Raw genomic sequence first — 15128 nt, forward strand, 5'->3', positions numbered from 1 at the left:
GTTTTGAATTCCATGCATATTAAAAGTGTTTAGAAACTATAGACGAAAGGAAATTCAGGTGTATTCATCTCACGTGACGATTTTTGTTTTCCGTTTTATTTATTTTTTTTTTATGACTTAATTTTTGCATTGAACAAATTGTAGTGGAAGTAATACAGATTTTCAAGAGTAAACAAAAATTCTGCATCATAAATAGAGAAAAGACGACCAATTATCTGTGTGGGCTTTGCAAACAGTGCTAATGAGAGCCAAGCGTTGACCCACACAAGCCTCAGTCCCACACGCCGCCACATACATACGGCGTCTTTGAGTTGAGACCTTCACCATCTTGATCTCGTCCTCATTACTTGGTCCGCGATAACCACGATAGCAGCATTATCACGGCCGATCTGAGTGCTCTCTGATAACATGCCGACGCTCACTCATGAACCGCCCCCCCCCCCACCCTTCTTATCCTCCACCTCCTCCAACTCTCAGCGATGGCCCCCAGTATCTCCCTCCCCATTCGTTGTCCCACCCTTCCTCCTCCTCCTCCTCCTCCTCCTCCTCCTCCTCCTTGTGGATTAGTGGATATGTGAATGATATTTTTTTTTTCAGTTCCCCGTATACTAAAAATAATTACATATATTTATTTCTATGCTGAAAGTACTATATACATTTCTCTTCTCTCTATGGTAATAATAAAGTGCATACATTCCTCTTTTTTTTATGTTGAAAGTACATACATTTATATTCTTTTTACACTGAAAAAAAAAAATCCTCTTTCTATGCAAACACAAAAAAATTCTTCTTCCTATGCTAAAATACAATAAAATCCCTCTTATCCGGCATCAACGGGACCACCGACATGCCGGATACTTGAATATTGCCGGATACTTGAATAGAAGTGAAATTATGTCCACAATCACCACCCTACACTCACGCATCTTACCATAACAAAGATCAGCTGATCTTAATCAGCAGCTGATCTGATCAGCTGCTTAAGTGTAAGCACAACACGCTTCCTCTTTTCTACAACTTTAGGCATGATGAAGGCGTCAAGCGATAAACAGTGCACATGCGGGACTGAATCACTGAGTAAACACAGTGCAGTGGGCCGCGGGTGGCGCGAAGCAGTGCGCTCTGGTGGCGAGGGGACAAAGTATGCCTCGCGCAGGAATTTTAATCAATATTATGAGTACACATTGATTTTTTATTGATTTTAAGGCTCGGGGAAAAATGTGCCGGATACTTGAAGCTGCCGGATACTCGAATGCCGGATAAAAGGGATTTTACTGTACTACATTTCTATCCTTTCCAGCTACCAAACTACTGCCATACCAATTTATAATATGCCTACATTACACCATACCTTTACCCATTCACGCCATGCACCATATGGTAAATAAGACCGTACTGAATAAATTTCTCCCTTTCCTTATGTCTCTCTGCCTCCCTTTCCCCTTAATCCTCTTTCCTGTACTCTCCCTCTCTCTTTCTCTCTCCGTCCTAAATCTTCCCTTCTTTACTCTCTCTCTCTCTCTCTCTCTCTCTCTCTCTCTCTCTCTCTCTCTCTCTCTCTCTCTCTCTCTCTCTCTCTCTCTCTCTCTCTCTCTCTCTCTCCGTTCTACATGCATCCTTTCCCTCCCCGCCTTTCCTGATCTTCCCTCCTGTACTCTCTCACTCTCTCCCTCTTTCTCTCTCATTCTCCTACTACATGGATCCCTTCCCTCCTCGCCTTTCCTGATCTTCTCTCCTGTACTCTCTCTCTTACTCTCTCTCTCTCTCTCTCTCTCTCTCTCTCTCTCTCTCTCTCTCTCTCTCTCTCTCTCTCTCTCTCTCTCTCTCTCTCTCTCTCTCTCTCTCTCTCTCTCTCTCTCTCTCTCTCTCTCTCTCTCTCTCTCTCTTACTTTCCGTTCTACATACATCTTTTCCCTCCCAACCTCTTCATCCAATGTCCTTTTCCTTCCCCAGCGCTGTGTGGAGGTATGGTGGAGGGATAGGTTGTGGTGGAGAGGGCGTGGGTTGTGGGGCATGTGATTCGCTCCGCCTCGCCGCGTGATTGATATAAGAGAAGTAATATTGATTAGTAAAGTTTGTCTGAAGCGGAATGCTTTAATTTTGTGTCCATTTTGATTCTTTTCTTTATTATTGGCATCATTATTTTGTGGATTTGTACATGTGATTTATATATGGCTGAACGTGTTCTTTCTTTACTGTTGTTATTGTTATCAGTATTAAATTGTGTGTATAGTTACTTCATTACTATCACCCTCTTACCCATTTCATGCTTCTCAGTCTGTGTGAAGGAAAAAAATGAGATTACTGATGTCTTGCGTGTGGATCTTTCTTACTACACAAGGGGGAGGAGGAGGAGGAGGAGGAGGAGGAGAAGAAGGAGGAGGAAAACTATGAGATAGGAGGAGGAGGAAAACTATAAGATAGGAGGAGGAGGAGGAAAACTATGAGATAGGAGGAGAAAAAGCGCAAAAACTTGCAAAGTTGTACTTACACACCAAATAATTCGATGAATGGAGTAGTAGTAGTAATAGTAGTAGTAGCAGCAGTAGTAGTAGTAGTAGTAGTAGTAGTAGTAGTAGTAATAGTAGTAGTAGTAGTAGTAGTAGTAGTAGTTGTTGTTGTTGTTGTTGTTGTTGTTGTTGTTGTTGTTGTTGTTGTTGTTGTTGTTGTTGTTGTTGTTGTAACAATAGTAGCAGTAACAACAACAACAGGTCACTTGCAACATGGAGAAGTGGTCTTAGTAATTGTGGTGGTGGTGGCGACGATGGTGGTGGTGGTTTGTGGCAGCAGTAGCGTTAAGTATTCAAGATATTTGGTGCACCGGATGTTTAGTATTAAGGGCGTTAAGTGCCTTGCAGTAAGTCAGGGAGAGATGTAGCTTTGAGTACCTTCCCTTTTATTTATTTTTAATTGTGTGTGTGTGTGTGTGTGTGTGTGTGTGTGTGTGTGTGTGTGTACGTACAACATGTATTGCAAGGGTATTTTACGTGTCTGAGTGTATGTATGTATGAGTGTACGTCTGTGTGAGTGTCTGTCTGAGTATCTGTGGGAATGTGTGCACGTATCTCTTCTTGTCATTACGAGTATACATAACACATTCACCAGTGAGTATTTAATGAACGTGTGATAGTGACCGGGAGTAGCGGGGTATGGTGAGGAGGAGGAGGTGGGGGGGAGGGAGGAGGTGGTTGAAGTGGAGAGGGGAGGTGAACGCCAGCAAGGTCGGGGTGGTCTGGGTGGGGGTTGGGGAACCTATTAGTACGGTACAAGGTCGTGGTGAACGGGAACGAGGCCGAGGTGAGATGAGATGAGATGAGGAACAAGAACGTGATGATTGGGAGTGTAAGGTTGGGGTGAGAACAAGGCTTAGGTGGTGAGGAGGAAAGTCAAAGGGGAGAAATAGACGTTATTAATGCAGGTGTAAGACTTGATAGGGAGTGGACAAGGCTGAGATGGTGGGGAGTAGAGCACTGGTGGGGAGAAGCAAGCGGTACTAATGGGGGAGTAAGACTTGGTGGGGAGAGGGGAAGGCAACGCCCGGCCATGCATACCTTACTTCTGTTGCATACAGACTAGTGGGTTAAGGTTTTGCAAGGTGAGGCTGCGGAGTTGAGCACAGAGGCAAAGCTCCACCCGGGGAGTGTGTTCTGTATGCCTGTACCTGGTGGTGGTGGTGGTGGTGGCGGTGGCGGTGGAGGGTAGGGGTCCAGAGTTCCTGAGTTGCATAAAATGTGTATAAATTCTTTCTCACTTGTTTATTCCTTCTGTCTTTCTTCCTTCTACCTCTCTCTTATTATTTTCTTTCTTCTTCCATTCTTGTGGTCGCATATTCTTTCTTCTTCTTTTGTGTTTCACCTCTTAGTGGTGTTTCTTGGGTTACGACAAACTACTGCTATTACCACCATCACCACCACCACCACCAATACCACCACCACCACCACCACAAGCAACAGCAACAGCAGCACCAGCCCATCTTCACATTATTATTGTCTACCTGTTTACAATACCTGAACGCCCCGCTTATTATCACCAGGACTCGCTGCCAAGGCGCTAAACTTTGGCTTGCTGAGGGACCTGCGCGGGTGTGGTGCCTTTGAGTAGTAGGTTCTTTCCTTTCTCTGATCTCTACATCTTTGTTTGCTTTCCATGCATTTCCACCCTCGCTTCCTTCCATCCTCATGCAGAGAACGCCGTTACTTGTATGGACGTGCCTTTTGAGGGTCGCATTCCTCTGCCTGAGTCATCCAGTGTCTGCAGAAGGTCGCTGATCCTATGGAGAGGCTTAAAAATGGGAGGAACCTCTGTCGGATTCCGCTTGGTGTTTATAGTATGCGTTTGTGTCATGTTAGTCTCTGCTTCAAGTAGGTTTCTGGAGTGTAATTAAGGTATGATTTAGAGCAGGGGTTCCCAGCCTGGGGTACGTGCACCTCCAGCGGTACATTTGCATTTTTCAGGGAGTACGTTGGGTCTCGGAGAACAACCACTACTGTGCAGTACATGGTGTTGTAATCTCCAGTCAGATTGCACAAGACCGTTTTTTTTTTTCTTTTTTTTTTTAATTTCCTCATTAAGGTAAGCAAAACTTTTCTTTTATTTAAATTATATCAAGAGTCGGGTGAATACCATTTGGTTTTCACTGTTATGGAAATTCCCGTGGCGGCAATCTGTACTGGGTCTGAAAGGATCAGGTACGGGACTTGTATACCAGCTCGAGACTGGTGGGCAGAGCCGGCCTAAATCATTCAATTCTACTGACACTCACAGCTAGTCAAGCTGTGGTGCCGTTACTCGTCACCAGCAATGTTGCCGTAGCTTTGTTACAAGTGTTACATAAAAAATTCAATACACATACAAAAATAATAAATGAAAAGACAAGAATATCCGAGATTAATATTTAAAAAAAAAATGTCCAGGTTGATGTATGTACTCATACTTAAGTGCACTATATAATATACTTGTATGTTACTTGGATTCCACGTACTCGACCATTTTACGATTATTTTCGAGTATAGGACAATATCAAAATCCGTATTACAGTTCCATCTTTTTATCCTTAATTTACTTATGGGTACACGGGAATTTTTAAAAATGACCAAGGGGTGCAGAGGAACTAAAAGGTCGGGAGTCCCTGATTTAGAGTATGACAGACTTGAGGGTGTGAAGATTCTCTATTGGAATCTGTTTCGTGTTTATAGTATTGCTTTTTTTTTTTATTTTTTTGTTTGTTTGTTTCCGTGTTTGTTTCTGCCAGTAGGCATTTTGAGCGTAACGTTGCATTATCAGAATCTGGTAATGGACATTGTCTTTTTTTTTTTTTTTGTGTGTGTGTGTGTGTGTGTGTGTGTGTGTGTGTGTGTGTGTGTGTGTGTGTGTGTGTGTGTGTGTGTGTGTGTGAAGATCCTCTGTTGGGATTTGCTTGGTGTTTTTAGTATATTATAGTAAGGTTGTCTTTTTTTTTTTTTTTTTCTGTTAATCTCTGCTTGTAGGTGTTTAGAGTATAATTTTTCCTTATTAGAATCTGGTAATAGACATTAAGAGCTTTTTTTTTCCTATCTCTTTTGCGAGTCCTTGCTAGTAATTAAAGTGTCTTCCTGTTTGTTCGATTGTTTGGAGTCTTTATCTATAGCTGGCTTGCACTGTAAATTGTACGTGCATTCGGTTACTTTGAGTCTCTGTCAATAGCTGGCTAGTATTTACATTAATGTGTTTGTTCACTGATTGGAAGGTTTCATCTGTAAAGCTTATGGTATCTGCATAAACGTCCTCTGCTCTTTCCCAGGCTTGAGGAAATGTCGAGTCTGCCTGAACGCTGTGGCCTCGATGACCAGTCCGACCATCTCATAAACCGAATTCGTAAAATAGAAAGTACGTACGTACTTTCCACTGTACCTTGTTTATTGAAACGGAGGATTTTGTGTACTTACCCATTAAGTGTACTCAAAAGAGTACAGTTATTTTTCCCCTTTCAGAAATGTCTCGCATTAAAAAAAAAAAAAAAAAAAAAAAAAGCACAAGCTTTTTGCTCAAAGATTTGTCTCGCGAGGCACAAACAGCAAGACGCAATGGGCGGCGTGGCGCGGGGTCGGCGGAGCTCCGAGTATAATGTACACAGAGGGCGGCGTGAGGGCGAGGGCGGCCTCTGGGCGAGCGTATACACATGTCGGGCCAAGTGTAAACCAAGCTGATGATTGCCCCGTCCAAGGCCCCGCACCCCGGCAGGCGATGACGGAGAGGCGCTGGTTAGGGCGGCAGGAGACTAATTTTAATACGGCACTCGACGAGATAAGAGCTGAGGAGGAGGAGAAAGAAGACAAGGACGCGATTCACACTGCGTGATGTAATGTTTTATTGTCTCATTTCTTTTCCTTATCACACACTGACCTGCTCATAAGAACATAAGACATAAAAAAAAAGCTTACCTATTTCTACCTATCAGACCCGTCCATGATATGTTTAATCTTTTAAAGCTCCCTGTTGACTCAACACATTAGTGGAGAGAGGAGACTAGACAAGGCGTAGACGGGAGAAAAGACGTGTTACTCGTATATGCCAAGCGGAGTTGTGATGTATAGTAAGATAAATAAATAAATAAAATAAATACAAATTAATAAAACAAATACATAACATAAACGATAAAAAAAATAAATAAATAAATACTTAATAATAAAACCGAACTTCTTGAGTCGCTCTTTCTTTCCTTCTGACGTTCTTGGCAACTCCTGTACGTTGCGCATATCCAACGTTACATCCTTTCTGTCCAGACCTCCAGTTGCTGCTCACATATGATAACGCCTTACGGTCACACCCTCAGCGGCACACAGTCAATTGGCTCGGCGCTTCAATCCCCACAGAAATCCATTAACTCCAACCCTCGCAGTGCGTTGGTGTGCCTCGTGACCCCGCGAGGGCACAAGGCGGCGGCCACAGGAACTCACAGCTTATACGTATGAATCACTACTCCTGACGGGAGGTAAACTTCTTAAGATAACCATGAACTTATCAGCGAGGCTTCCTGTGGTCATGATGGCCGGAAGTGCTGGGGATGGGAGAGGGAGGGGGGAGAGGGAGAGAGTAGGGTTTAGGTTTGGTAAGACAAATATTTCGCAGGAACCACCACTCTCTTCACACCCAAACAGTGAGTGCGTGGGCCGTGACGTGCGTGACGGCCGCCTCTGTATCGGCCACGCCCTGGCTCGCTCTTGTTGGCGTTGTTGAAAAGCGGCTGGCCGCTTCCCCCCCTGCCCTTCTTTCTCGCCCCGCCTCGCGGTATTCCTCGCCTCCTTCAGAAGTGCGTCGCGTCATGCTTGCGGTGCACTTTCATGCTTTCACTTATCTCATTCCGCTTACGTGGCAGAAGGGGATATACCGGTACGTATACTTCGCACGTGTGTTGTTGGTACGTGGTGATGGTGACGTGAGCATTTCTGCTGCGCATTCGGATCAAGAGCTTTTATACGTAAAAGGGGAGTCTAACCTCAAGCGACAAAAAAAAAAAAGAGAAAAAAATAAAAATAAAAATATATATATATATATATATATATATATATATATATATATATATATATATATATATATATATATATATATATATATATATATATATATATATATATATATATATATATCCAGTAAGGTGCCAGTCATCAAAGAATAGTCGAAAGTGTTATCCAAAATTTGAGGATAAGTGTCTTGAACCCTCCCTGAAACCTCCCCCTTGAAACAGTTCAAGTCAAAGGCAGGACTAAATACAGAAGCGGTCAGGGATTTGCATTATGAAATGCTCTTAGATCTCCTAAGAACTGTTTCCAAAGCCACGGATGATTAGTTGGGTTCCCATAAGTGTTTTTTTTTTTTTTTTTGCTGTCAGTCCTCACTGATCCTTGTTAAATTATCACCAGAATCATGGAAGCACCTTGCAAACCACACTGACTTTCACGAGAGTTGTTAAAGGTAGTTAAAATAAGAATACTACAGTCATAAATTGGCCCGCCCACGTCTATCGATGAAAAGCAATTTGCATACAAGTGTGCATCCTTCCAGACATGAAAACTGCTGCAGAAAAATAAAGCCATCAACTTAAATAAACGTTCATATCCTAATTTACCTATGGCTTGCCACAATTACACATTTCTCACCGCATATATTTAGCAGTGCACGCGCCAATCAGAGTCCTTTCTTGCAAACAGTAGCCAATCACAGCATCCAGATGGGCAGAGGGGAGCGGGGCTTACTCACCCGGCTGACCAATGATGTGGAGCCAGGAGTGAGAAGGGGAGGAGCCGCGCCCTTTATGTAAGTGTGAACAGACCTGTGAGCCTCGGAGGGTGCGTTGCCCCCTGCCCGGGTGTTTACTGCAGTGCCTTCGTTAGTACCAGAGAGATTGAGGGAGGGAGGGAGAGAAAGGTGGGGAGGGAAGGAGAGAGTTTAAACATTCAAAGGAAAAGAATAGACATACTCGTAAGAACGTATGCTTCACCACCACCATCACCACCACCACTACCATCCCCATTATCACTATCACCACCATCCCCCGTATCAACACCATCACTTCCACTACTCCCATCCCCACCACCACCACCACCAACGCTACTACCATCACCACACCACTAACATCACCACCACCACAAACAGCAACAACAACAACCCTCGCGGGGCGCCTCTTGCGGGCCTGCGATCCTCGGTCACTCACTGGATGCGATCTGGAGGCGGCGAGTGACGAGTCCCGACAGCCTCTCTCTCTCTCTCTCTCTCTCTCTCTCTCTCTCTCTCTCTCTCTCTCTCTCTCTCTCTCTCTCTCTCTCTCCGCCATTCACTATGCTGTAATATCTCCCATCACTCCCAGGTATTATCAGTGGTCGCCGCCCGTGACGCCACCTGTCTGAGAGGCGTCACGTCAGCCTCAGTGTCCATCGCTTGCAGTCCTTGTGGATGGCCTGCTGTCCTGTGTGAACGGCGTGTGTGGGTGAGGGTCGCGCCCCGCAGCTGCCTTCCCGGGGCCCGTGACCACCACAACGAGGGCACGGCGCTGACAGATCGCCAAAAGCTCCAGCGAGAAAGTGATAGTCCTGCGCTCTCCCTTGTGCAGCCCGACCCCTGACCCTTGAACGCCATAGAAGGCACAGCCGGGGGGACGGTCCACTGCGCAGGGCAGGTATTGCACGTACTGCTGCTGCTGCATCCCTGTCTTCCCCCGCCCCGCCCCGGCCCGGCCCGGTGCAGCTGTCACTTCTGGTCTAGCCGGAGGGAATAGGCGAGGCATATTTCTTCATTTGAATTCGAATTTCGCGATAATGGCCCATGATAAATTGATACGGTTCTAATTATCCACTCGACGGTGTGGCCAGGCGGCGTGAGGCAGGACGGGGCCCGGGGTGTGCAGGCCTGGCGCCGCCCCACTCACAATCCCTCCACCTGTAATGACCGACTTATCGTGTATCTGGAAACATAAGTAGCCGTCCTGATGCCCTATTTTGGTAGTGTTGCCACGCGCACTTGCACTTAAAAATAGGCTTGCAAAATATCCACCGCAGCCCCGCCTCGCCTGGCCCCTCCCCGCCTCTCTCCGCCCCTCCCGCCGCCGCCCCGCCTCCCCCAGCAGGCCGCACGGTGCCCTGACCGAGCCCTGACTCACCCCCGCACCTGACCTGCTCTTCCAAGCCCTGAAAAGTCCCAGTGAAGGAGGAACGTCCCCCTTTGTCCTGTGCCGGGTGTGGACGAGCCGCGCACCCGCCTCGGCCACGGCAGGGCGCCAGGGCACAGTGAGGGGCGCCTTGGCCTCCCCAGCTGTTCACTCTTCCTTACGGGTTAGTCGGTAAATGGGCGCCTCAGGAAACCTTGGGAAGACAAACTACGGTAACCTGGATGTTGCAGGTGTGTGTGTGTGTGTGTGTGTGTGTGTGTGTGTATGCAGGTTCAGAGGCCACAGTGAGCAGCACCTTGGGGGTTTGCTTTACCTCCTCCTCCTCCTCCTCCTCCTCCTCCTCCTCCTCCTCCTCCTCCTTCTCACCTTTACCACATTTTCATCAGTCCACCTTGACCTTACCTTATGGCTGATATTTCTTTCCCCTCCATGTTTATTAAAAGGGGTAGATTTCCCCCATCTCCCCTCCTCACCCTCCTCCTAATTCTGAATCGTGAACATTGATGCTGGGGCGTGTCCATGATTTTCCAAGAAGGGCGTGGAGGAAGGTGGCGGAGCAGCAGCAGCAGGAAGAGGAGGAGGAGGAGGAGGAGGAGGAGGAGGAGGAGGAGGAGGAGGAGGAGAAGGAGAAGGAGGGAGAGGAGGAGGACTTCACACACGTCCAGCCAGCTGTCCAAGGTGACTAAAAGATCAGAGGGAAAACTGAACCTTAGAGAAACGCAAGAACTAACCAACTGACACCTGCATGTGGCCAGCCTTCTGACACCCGAGCGTCGCTAAATAGTTATGGGTAAAAGTTCCAAACGATGCTGTTTTATAAGGAAACGTGAAGGGGAAAAAAGAAAGGGAAATCGTGTGTGTGTGTGTGTGTGTGTGTGCGTGTGTGTGTGTGTGTCTATCGGTGGCCTTGGTGTAGCTGTGCCCTGCCGCTCACTGTTCACTACGAGGCTGGCAGGGTGCAGGATGTTTGGTTTCTCCTTGTGCCACCCTGCTGGAAAGTCTACAGGTGGGGGAAGGGGATGATGTGTCACGCCGCAGGGATAGTTACGTAGTTTTATTGACCAAAATAATAAAGTTGTTTTTATGTAAGGAAGGCTTAGGGCTACAGAAAAGGAGAGAGAAAGAAGAGGAGGAAAGAAAGGCCCACAGAGGTGTACTAGTCCCATAAAAGGAAAAAGATCCAAAATTCTACATAACAGTACAATGAATACATACAGGATTAGTATTTGTCCAGATAACGAGGAGCATTTCTAACAAGCTTAGATGACGGTCTTCAGAACATAAGGGAAGCTGCAAGAAGCCGTCAGGCCTACATGTGGCTGTCACTGTCTTAAAACACATATATATATATTTTTTTATAGGCGATGTAATACGAAACGTTGCTGTAGGAGCGAAAAGATACGAGCAATTGTATTGTGCTGTATGAGTCTTGTCTTTTGCAACGGCACTCCTTGATAATTATGAATGAGATATTTTACACCTTTATTATTAATTTTACTATTTTACTCCTTCATTGCCAATTTTGTTATCTATTTCACTCCTTTACTATCTATTTCACTGTTTTACGCATTTATTGTCTATTTTGCTATCTATTCTACTCCTTCACTGTGTATTTCACAATTTCGCTCCTTTACTGTTAATTTTGCTGTCTGTTTTACTCCTTTACTGTCCGTTTTCCTCTTTCTTATTAATTTTCCCTGAAGCCAACAACCTGCCGTGCCCACTCGTACCCGCTGCTTCTGTGAATGTTGTAGATTCAATGAGGGGTAAAGTTATCGTCTTGTGATTGTTAATGGGAAAAGCACGGTGATTTTGAGAACATTTCGAGTTAGGTGGAAAGAAAAGTTGCTATTTGGTGTTATTATGTGAAAATGTTTCCTATATACGATTTCTGTAAGAGTTGGGAGAAATTATTATTAGTACGGAGATCCACGATACTCTACCTTTCCACCACGGGCCGACGGGGCTAAGAGTGTGAACTATGTATATGTGTGCTGCTTTGTCTGGGCTGCCCTGTGTGGGATTGTCTTCTTGGTTTATAGATGAATGGTGATGATGATGATGATGATGATGAGTAGTGGTAGTAGTAGTAATAGTAGTAGTAGTAGTAGTAGTAGTAGTAGTAGTAGTAGTAGTAGTAGTAGTAACACCATTATTACTCCGTGACTGCGACAGATGGCCAAAGGCTGATGCAACTCTTGACACAAAAGATGGAAAGGAAAACGAGTATTACAGACAAAATTTGTTCCCTTTAAATTATTCGCTAGTGTGTTTATTTTCATCTATTCATTTCCCTTTTATTTATTTCCAGCAAGATGCAATAAGATGGACAATACAAGGTACAGTTGTGGTCATAACTTAGCCAAACTTTTGCACTCAATTCCCACTGCGCTTAGAGTTGTTTCTTAATCTTAAGTCCTCTGCTCTGCTTACTCCTTACAACACCAAGCAGCTGAGAGGTCCTTTACAGATCAGCCTGGGACCCTATTCTGAAACAGTTCTGCGCAGCAACTGCACTACATTCAAAAGACTCTAGTTGAAGTTATACTGGTTTTTAAGGGTGGTTTTACAATTATGGTGACAGATCAACGAGATTTCTACATAATTAACAGCTAGTCATAATTAACCCAGCTAGTCATCTCTGTGGCCTTTGAAAACAGTAGTGATGAGAGAGCAAAGCGTTTCTGAATACTGGTCCAGAGGAAAATGAGGGAAAAAAAAGAAAAAACTAAAACACAATGAAGTAAGTCAGGTTAATCGACTTATCCCCACCAGATGGAGTGAGATGCAGACGCGCTAGGCTAAGAACACCGCAGTGGTCAAGACGTGGTCGCTTCTTTGAGGAGAGTGAGGCAGATATACGGAACAAGAAGGAAATAGATACTCAGAGGTCCTTGATGGAGTCGAGTTGCAGTGAAGATACATGAGTAATAAGTGAGTAATTTTATGTTTTGTTCTTGTAGGAGGGATTAACATAGTGTATTATATCGTTCGTAACTTGAAAAAAAAAATCTCACATTTTCAGTTATTTTTCAAAGTTTCATGGAGTAAAAAAAAAAATGTTTCATAATTTTACATTTTCTTCATTCTTATTTCCATTGTATTTTATTCATTTATTTTAGGTTTATATATCTATTTAGCTTATAATTATTTATTATATTTGCTACTCGTTCTTTATGATAAAAGTGACTAATCATAAGAGAAGTCAACAAACAGTCACATAACGGCCAACAAGTCTGCTGCTACGTCCTGATGTTCATGTATGCTCTTTTGTGTTACTTTTAGTTGTGTTGACAGATACTTTTTTTTCACTTTCTTCATCAATCTTAAGGACATGATGAAATTGATATTGTTAATAATTATGACGACGATAACATAAGAGTATAAGGGAAACTAGAAGATGCCAGCAGGCCTACGTGTGGCATTCCCTGTGTGATATGCGATACATACCTGTGTCCACCTCTCCCATGCCCATAACTCTGTCCAGTCTCTTCAGATTTCCTTCGGTGCAAAGTACATATATCTGTTTTATTCGTTATGGTAAGTTAGTCAGTTAGCTGGTTAATTGTAAGTTAGTCAGTTAGCTGGTTAATTGTAAGTTAGTCAGTTAGCTGGTTAATTAGTCAGTTAGCTGATTAGTTAAGTGGTTAGTTAATTATTTATTAATTTATTGTATTTAATCTTTATGTGTAAAAGAGGCAGGCCAGGGATAAAAATGAAAGGGAAAGCCCAAAAAGTTCCTGCTCCTTTCCCTACTTAAAAAAGAAAAAGTGAGTAAATAAAACTAATGTAAAATAGAAGAAATATTGGCAAATCAAAGACAAATCTTGTTCTTGGATGTTTTAATTCCACTGGTGTAAATTTTCATTCTGATTCCTAACGAGAGGATAACTTCTGAGACGTGCTGCTAATTAAAAAAATGAGCAAGGTAAATTATTTGGGACTGAAGTCATTATGGACTATTATATGTAAACATTTTATTACGCATATCGCCTTCAATAGCAGAATGTCACTCGTTACGTCGCTTTAGTAACGTTAGCGATTTTATTCAGCAGGAAATTAACCCGCAAACACTGAAACGTTTTAATTATTACATTGCTCGTTTTGGTGTCGGTGCTACCTCTTGAAATATATGTATGTATGTATGTATGTATGTATGTATGTATGTATGTATGTATGTAAAGAGAAAAAGGGTGAAGGGAAAATGGTGGGTATAATGTAAAGAAGAAAAGATCGAGATCGAAGGGAAGTAGGAGATTAAAGTTGGTGGCCAGTCTACCATATTCAAGCAAGGTACGTCAATTTGCACTTTGTTCAGGAAGCCACACCAGATAGTCAGCAAATATATCAAACATGTGAATCTTTCTTTGCCTTGGAATCAATAAAATGTTATATATGTTATAATCTATATAACTTTCTTTTCAAATGATTTTATCCGTTTTTAGGTCTGACGATGGAAAATTAGAAATGTCTATTCCAATTCTGGTCATGATCTTCATTCTAAACAAGGTACTATAGCTAAAGACTTCTCTTCTAGACGTAAGAAGGTGTCTCAGTACGGTACAAAAATATTCAACGGCAACTCTGTATTTTCAGCATATTTTCCTTCTTTCTTGTTTATTGATAATGCAGAATAGTTGGTTAAATCTTTTATTGGTAATACTAACACTTATGATTTCATCCGAGTAACTCTAGATGACTTTCTTAAGCAAAAATGAAACTACATGCATTGAAAAAACTTTACTAAATATCCCATTACGTTCGTTTCTGTTAGTCTTATCTTTCAGAATCACAGTAAATTTCCACAAGCCTTTTTATTTCGCTAAGGAGAAGCACAAGTGTTCAGTGAATAAAGGTATCACACGAAATCATGAAATCGTTCTAGAAAAACCTTCCCTAGCAATTATTTTCAATTCAAGCGTGTTAGAAATAATCGAGTTAAAATTATGAGAAGTCTGAGAACGCAAAAGCTAAACTTTTACAAACGTTTAATAACATTCTCCTATATGCTAAGTATAATCTGATGGGTACCTCCTTTATCCATAATGCAAAACCGAATAATTAGAAGGGCTGTGGTCAATATCACAAGAAAATAAGGGAAGTTACAAGAAGCCATCAGACCTATACGTGGCAGCCCTGCATGAAATGTATACTACGTAATGCCTATTTCCAGCTATCATCCTCATTCATGAATTTATGTAATCTTCTTTTAAAGCTCCGTGATGACCTAGCACTAACGGCATGTCTGATAGGAATACCCCCTCAACTCATCTATAGGAAAGGGAGATGATGGGTAGGGGGAAATACGTATACAAATTATGGCTTCGCCCTCAAACTTTCTCTCTCTCTCTCTCTCTCTCTCTCTCTCTCTCTCTCTCTCTCTCTCTCTCTCTCTCTCTGAACTCTAAAAGTACTAAATTTCAGGTCAATAATAGCGTCATCCCTTATTTTTTACGATTACCAGAAGAGAAAACGACCTTTTCTAAGG

At 43.3% G+C, this 15128-nt stretch overlaps 1 long non-coding RNA gene across 1 annotated transcript in view; it reads left to right on the forward strand.

Annotated features, from left to right (window-relative positions):
* LOC135100552 (uncharacterized) overlaps positions 1–6682 on the forward strand; it is a 234695-nt gene extending 228013 nt beyond the window's left edge. Inside the window, exon 8 of the long non-coding RNA XR_010268794.1 lies at positions 5780–6682. This is a non-coding gene — a long non-coding RNA (uncharacterized LOC135100552). The remainder of the gene's footprint in view (positions 1–5779) is intronic.
* The last annotated feature ends 8446 nt before the right edge of the window (positions 6683–15128 follow it).

Source organism: Scylla paramamosain, chromosome 1, assembly GCF_035594125.1.
Source record: "Scylla paramamosain isolate STU-SP2022 chromosome 1, ASM3559412v1, whole genome shotgun sequence".
Classification (NCBI taxonomy): Eukaryota; Metazoa; Arthropoda; class Malacostraca; order Decapoda; family Portunidae; genus Scylla; species Scylla paramamosain.